The sequence below is a fragment of the Cynocephalus volans genome, chromosome 2 (genome assembly GCF_027409185.1).
Source record: "Cynocephalus volans isolate mCynVol1 chromosome 2, mCynVol1.pri, whole genome shotgun sequence".
In the NCBI taxonomy this organism is placed as follows: domain Eukaryota; kingdom Metazoa; phylum Chordata; class Mammalia; order Dermoptera; family Cynocephalidae; genus Cynocephalus; species Cynocephalus volans.
This window is the reverse complement of record NC_084461.1, coordinates 179546081-179553525: the sequence shown is the minus strand read 5'-3', so window position 1 is coordinate 179553525 and position 7445 is coordinate 179546081.

Below are 7445 nucleotides of genomic sequence, written 5' to 3'. Positions count from 1 at the left end.
AACAGCAGGCTTGAAATTAATGAATTCTGTATTTCATGAGAACACCTTTAAACATTGCTTTCACATGTGATGAATTTAAGCATTAATGATGATACACAAGTCCTTGGAACTGTAATTCAAACTAATGCAGTTCAGTAAAGTTGTCTTACCATTATTGTACCTGGTCTCATTGTATAAATACCTTTTGGATTTAGTCTAATTAACACATTATGAATGAAAACCATTTTATTTTCCATTTAGTTCTTAGAGCTAATGACTGTTGTTAACATTGTTCTGGGCTGGTAGCCAGATTCCTTAACCTGTTCAATTTCCAAGCATTAGAAGAAAAGAAACACAGGAGACTGTGACCTTTCAGAAGAATGCCTAAGACAAACATTTAGATGATAAAAGTTGCTAAAGGTTGTCACCACATTAAGGAGTATAGGGATATGTAGTCATATAACTGTAAAAGATTAATTCAGAATATTAATGTTTATTTATGGATATTTATGGCTAGTCAGTAACTTATTAAAATTTCATTTTTAGCAGGTTTTAAGCTCTACCTTAAATTTAAAAGGCTTTAATGTCTTTAGAACCATGAAAAATTGGTAAATGTGATAATTCTGGACAAGTTCCAGTTGTGTGGAGACCTGACCCTTGCTATATTAATAAAGACTTAGTTGCAAGGGACAGAAAACCTCAAATTATTTTAAGTCCAAAGGAGTGTTGATTGGCTTTCTCATCATCCTAGATAGTGCTTCCCAAATTTAATTTGTTAGGCATCACCTGGTTTGCTTTGCGATGAGACAGACTACTGGGTTCCAAACTAGACCTAGGAATAAGAACTATTAGGGAAGAGGCCAGGTGAACAGTCTGTTAAACAAATTCCAGTTATTTGTCAGGGAATTTTGGCAAATGCTCATTGAGAAGGTATATTGGGTCTAGTTAACGTCTATCTTGGTTCTGCTTCTCCTTTGGTTTTAATCAGACTTCCTGCATGAAGTGACAAGTGGTCACCACAAAGTCTAGGTGGTTTATGTTTTGGCCTCACCCCTATGAAAAGAACACCCCTTTCACAGTGGGTGTAACAAAACGCAGGCTGTCTATGCATCTTTGAATCTGAGGCATGCACTTCTCTGAGAGGTTGGGCCTGGCTCATGTGCTGTATACCTTGGAGTTAGATAAGATCAGGCTCATCTGGAAGTTGGTAAGGAAAATTTGGGTGCTGCAACCAGAAGATGGAATGGACTGGTAAACAGAGTGGATGTCTACCACATCTATTAAAGGTGAATCAGCTCTTCAAAAAAGTGGCAATTCCACCTGTCCCTAGAGACACATGTACTCAGAGCACCTATAAGGGAATTCATTGTAACACTTGTAAAGAACAAAGCAAAAACTGAGTGAAATACACAGCTTTCTTCCTTAAAATGAGAAATATGCACTGAAATATGTGCAGTGTCAAAATCACACTGACCTCAGGCTCCCCCTTCCCAGAGCTTCGTCTGACCAGTCCGCCGGAGGTTCCTGAGTGAGCCAAGTGGTTTGGAGGGTGGTTCTGCAAAAGTGCATCACTACAATAAATGTCTACTTTCTGAATACATAGGAGTTTTTCCTCAAAACCCAAAAATGTGTCCTTCGTTGAAGCTTTCTGTTGAGTACTTTTACGTCTTCCCTGGAGCGCATAGGAATTTTGTCTGAGTACTCTCTTCCTAGAACTGTTTGTAAATAGTGACTCCTCCACCTCTCTCCTGATTCACATGGAAAGTCCATTTTCAGCAGCAGTTTCATTCTGATGCTATGAAATGAATCTTCAGATATTTTGTATATTTTTAAGTAAATGTTTAATTCAAGTGTGTGTGATTGGTATAATTATTCAGATAAAAGATTTCAAGGGCTAGGTTTAGTTTATATTAATTATTCCAACCCAATTATTTTTAAAAATACATTGTGAAAAATAAATTGTAAAATTTTCAAGCCTTCTTAAAGTCATGCACTTGTAAGATGACCCATCACCGTAGGCCACAATTAAAAAGAGGCTAGGGGGCCAAGCCCGTGGCGCACTCGGGAGAGTGCGGCGCTGGGAGCGCAGCGACGCTCCCGCTGCGGGTTCGGATCCTATATAGGAATGGCCGGTGCACTCACTGGCTGAGTGCCGGTCACGAAAAAGACAAAAAAAAAAAAAGAGGCTAGGGCTGACCCCGTGGCGTACTCGGGAGAGTGCGGCGCTGGGAGCGCAGCGACGCTCCCGCTGCGGGTTCAGATCCCATGTAGGAATGGCCAAAGTGCACTCACTGGCTGAGTACCGGTCACGAAAAAGACAAAAAAAAAAAAAAAGAGGCTAGTATGCCTCTGTGCTTAAGACCCTTCTAGAGCCCTGTGCTGCCAGAAGTCAAGTGGGAACTCCAGAACTTTGCCTTTATAAGCCCCAGCCCTCCTTCCACCCATCATTCAGATGCCTGAGAACCATTAGGACTAATGTTATGCTCCCTATCCCTGAAGTCTTACCACAAACTTAGGGCTCCTTGCCATCCCTCTTTTCAGACTAATCTCCAAGGAGCTCATTTCATTACCTTTTCTGACACCATTCCCTGCTCTTAAACTTTACTGTGTCCTCTGGAATTCATGTATCAGCACCCCTCCTGTGACCAGTCCCTTTACCTTCTTGGCTCTAACAAGCCTGGCTTTCTCACAGGCCACTTGGGGTGCTACTGTTATGTCTCCCACATTTCTTGTCCGTCTGGGTCCGGGAGTGGTGTAGGTGTCTCTTCCTTGCTCTCCATACTTCAGATCCACCTCGGAAGAACTCAGCTTTGAATCTGCTATCATCAGACTTGTCATCTACTCCCCCTCCCTTTTGTTATTTAATGCTCCTTGAGGTCTCAGTCCTCAGATTTTAGCTCCTGGCTTGCTCACATTGTCCAGTGTTACTTTTCTCATTTCTGGCTAAAACAAACCAGTTAATTCAGTGTTTTGCCTACTTGTCTATGCCCATGCAAATGAACATGGCTAGAGAAAAACATACAAGTATGCTCAGTGGGTTACACTTTAATTCTTGCTCACGAGCAGGACTTTAATACTGCTCAGCTATGTCCAGTCATTGGCTTTATGGCTCTCAGAGGTGTTTTCCATGCTTCTCAAACTCCCAATACCACCAAATTCTCAGTTTCACTGAAAATTCAAGCATAACTTCATAAGCTCCTACGTGAACTCAGCAGCTACCTACAGCGGACCACATCTATTCCTGTTTCTGTTGTACTGGGACTGTGCTCCTGTCTGAAGCAAACCCCACCCACTTATGCACAGGACATCATTTCTTGAGGACATTGTTTTGAAGTCTCATCTCTCCTTGTTTTCCTGCATCAGTCGTGGGGTTTGGGGGTTTTTGTTTGTTTTTTCTCCTTTTCCTCATGTCAACAGCCTATGAACCTGCTGTTATATTTTTCATGTTAAACAAAAATCTATTGGGCCCCCACTTCCCCTTGAGCTACTGGTCCATTTCCATCTTCCCCGTAAAGCAAAACTTCTTTATTATCTTCGACTCCTTTCCCCTGTCCTCTTGAATCTGGTGTTCTTACCAAGGTCTCTGTTGGCTTCCCACCTGACTATTCCTTCTCAGTCTCTCCTGCTCGTTCTTCTGGTCTTCCCAATGTCTAAATGTTGGAGTGCCACCTGACTCAGCCAGAATCTCTCTCCTTTTTACTTTTCCTCCCTTGGTGATTCCATTGTTTCATGACCCATGTCTATGAAAATTCCTCCCAGACTACATCCGCAGGCCCAGCTTCCTCTCTGAACTTCACACACATATCAAGTGCCCCCATTTGAGTGTCTAATACTATGGTCCTCAAACTTTTTGGTCTCAGAACTCCCTTACTCTCTTAAATTACTGAGGAACCAAAAAATTTTGTTTATGTGGGTTATATCTATTGATAATTACCATATTAGAAATCAAAGCATTTTTAAAAATGAAATCTACAAGCCCACATTCCATTAACTGTCAGAATACTATCATCACGTCTTGTAGCCTCAAAAACACTGCTCACAAGAGAAAGTGAGGAAGGAAAATGATCTCTCAGTATTATAAAAAGTTTTGACTTCACAGAATGTTGAAAGAGTCTCAGAAATCCCCAGGAATCCCCAGAGCACACTTTGAGAACCTCTGGTTGAATAGGCATCTCAAACTTAACATGCCTGAAATTAAACTGGTTTACTACAGACCTGTTCCGTCTCAGTAAATCAGTACTTCATTCTTCCAGATGTTCAGGCCCGAAACCTTGGAGCCATCCTGAGTCATCTCTTTTATCACACATTGTATTTCATACTAAATCCTACCAGTTCCACCTTCAAAATTTGAGTATTTGTCCATTATTCTGTCACCCTGTCCCAAGTTCCATTGCCTCCTCAGAATTATTGGAGTAGCCTCCTAAACCAGTCTTTTTGCTTTTGCCTTCCCCTTACTTTGGTCTGTTTTCAATGAGGTAGTCAAAGTGATCAAGCCACACCTCAAAATCCTGCAGTGATTTCCCACCTCAGAGGAAAACGATCATCACAAGGCCCCAGTGTTGGTGTTGTACTGCTTGGTCACAGAATGCCCAGAAATCTTCTCCTGCCTTAGGGCCTTTGCTTTGTTTCTTTTGCCTGGCATCCTCTGAGCCCAGATTCCCACTGATCTTCAGGGCTTGGCTGAATGTAACAGCACAGGAAAGCTTTCTGTGACCACTCTGTAAAATTGCACCAGCCCACACGCGTGGAGACATACCTTATGTTCTTCAGCTTCATTGGTGTAAACAGCTAACACAGCACCTATTGTTTTACCTTTTATTCTCCTACTAGAATGTGAGCCCCATGAGGGCAGTGATTTTGGTGTGTTCACCAGTGTCTAGGTGAATGCCTGGTATATAACAGGTTCTCAAATTTATTGACTAAATTAATAACTAATGCAATACATAACTCACTCATTCAGCCCCCAGTGTTTCTTATGCACATTAAAGTTGAGGGACTCCAGTATTTCCCACAGTGGTCCTCAATCCTGGATGCACATTACGGTTACCAGAGAGCTTTGAAAACCCCTGTCAGAGCCCACCCAGTTCACTTAAGTGAGAATCTCAGGTTGAGACCTGGGCATGGGTATGCTGAGCAGTCTCCCCAGGGCTGGGAAGAACTGGAATATAGCTACACCAGGCAGACAACAAGCAACCACACCTCTGAGAAATCTAGATTCTGTCCAAGCCTTTGGCTGTGTCTAAGCACTAGATACTCTGTTGTCGTTGGATTGTTTTCTTTATGGGCACCTAGAAAGAGCAGGTCCAATCCTTTCCACCCATGTGCAGGAAGCTGATAGAGGGGGACCCTATAACCTCAGCTGTGGGATGTCCAGAACTGCCTTAGCATAGCAAGCACTGCTCCTGGTCCTGGGGCCTATGGAGACTGCTCCTGCCAGGAAGTGGACCAGGTCTCTTCTGGTTCAGTAGTTTGCTTGCTTTCACCCATCCTGTTAAAGGCCGACCCTTTCCTATCTGGTCTTAGGAGTCTGAAGCAGGGAGTAGGGGTAGTATATATACCTCCTTTCTGGACATAGCAAGAATCTTTGAGTACATTAATTCCATTTTCCCTAACCCAAATTACATGCCATTGGTTTTGTTTTAAATCAGGTTTATAGAAGTATAATTTGCATATAATGAATGAATCCAATTTGATGAGTTTTGACAAGTTCATATACCCCTGTATCTATTGCCTCATCAAGTTTTAGAAAATGTCTATGCCCTCCCTTCCACGAAAGGTTCCTTCTTGCCCTTTTGCAAACAGTCCTTCCCACCTTGACAACAAGCAACAAATGATCTGCCTTTTGCCTGCTGTATGATTTCATGTAAATGGGATCATGCAGTATGTACTCTTTTGCATCTGGCTTCTATTGCTCAGTCTAGTGTTCCAAAGACGTTTTTTAAAAATTTTAATTTTATTTTACTTCTCAAAATACATTGTACTTGATTCTCATGCTCTTTTACCTGTTCCTCCTCCTCCCTCCCCTGCCCCCCCCCAACATCATATCTCTGTACTTGACAAATAATTCAAGGAATTTTTGTGGTTATTCTGTCTTCTTGTCCCCACCCTTTATTTGTCTGTGTGCTTATTGATTTATTAATTTTTAGGTCCCACAAATAAGTGAGAATGTGGTATTTCTCTTTCTGTGCCTGACTTGTTTCACTTAATATAATTTTCTCTAAGTCCATCCATGTTGTGAATGGCAGTATTTTGTTCTTTTTTATAGCAGAGTAGTATTCCATTGTGTAGATGTACCACAGTTTCCTTATCCACTTGTCAGATGATGGACATTTGGACTCGTTCCAGTGCTTGGCTATTGTATATAGAGCTGCAGTAAACATTGGAGGACAGGTATCTCTTTGGCATGATGATTTCCATTCTTCTGGGTATATTCCCAGCAGTGGGATTGCTGGGTCATATGGTAGATCTATCTGCAATTGTTTGAGGAACCTCCATACCATTTTCCATAAGGGCTCCACCTTTTTGCAGCCCCACCAAAAGTGGATAAGAGTTCCTTTTTCTCCACAACCTTTCCAGCACTTATAGTTCTCAGTCTTTTGGATGGTAGCTATGATGACTGGAGTGAGATAGTATCTCAGTGTGGTTTTGATTTGCATTTCCTGTATGCTGAGTGATATTGAGCACTTTTTCATGTGTCTGTTGGCCATTCATATGTCTTCCTTTGAGAAATGTCTGTTCAGCTCCTTTGCCCATTATTTAATTGGGTTATTTTTGTTGTTGTAAAGTTGTTTGAGTTCCTTGTATATTCTAGATATTAATCCTTTGTCAGATATATATTTAGCAAATATTTTCTCCCACTCTGTTGGCTGTTTTTTTACTCTGTTGATTGTTTCTTTTGCTGTGCAGAAGATTTTTGTTTTGATATAATCCCATTGTTTATTTTACCTTTAGTTGCCTGTGCTTTTTGGGTCCTATTCATGAATCCTGTACTCACTCTTATTTCCTGGTGTGTTTTCCCTATATTTTCTTTAAGGAGTTTTATTGTTTCAGGGTATATATTTAATTCTTTAATCCATTTTGAGTCAATTTTGGTATATGGTAAAAGATATGGGTCTAGTTTCATTATCCTACATATGAATATCCAATTTTCCCAGCACCATTCGTTCAAAAGGCAGTCTCTTCCCCAGTATGCAGACTTGGTGCCTTTGTCAAAGATCAGATGGCTGTAGGCATATGAGTTAATTTCTGGGTTCTCAATTCTGTTCCATTGATCCGTGTGTCTTTTTTTTACGCCAGTACATGTGGTTTGGGTTATTATAGCTTTGTAATATAGTTTAAAGTCAGGTAGTGTTATGCCACCAGCTTTATTTTCTTTGCTCAGGATTGCTTTGGCTATGCATGGTCTTTTGTTGTTCCATATAAATGTATGGATAGCTTTTTCCATCTCAGAGAAAAATGTCATTGGA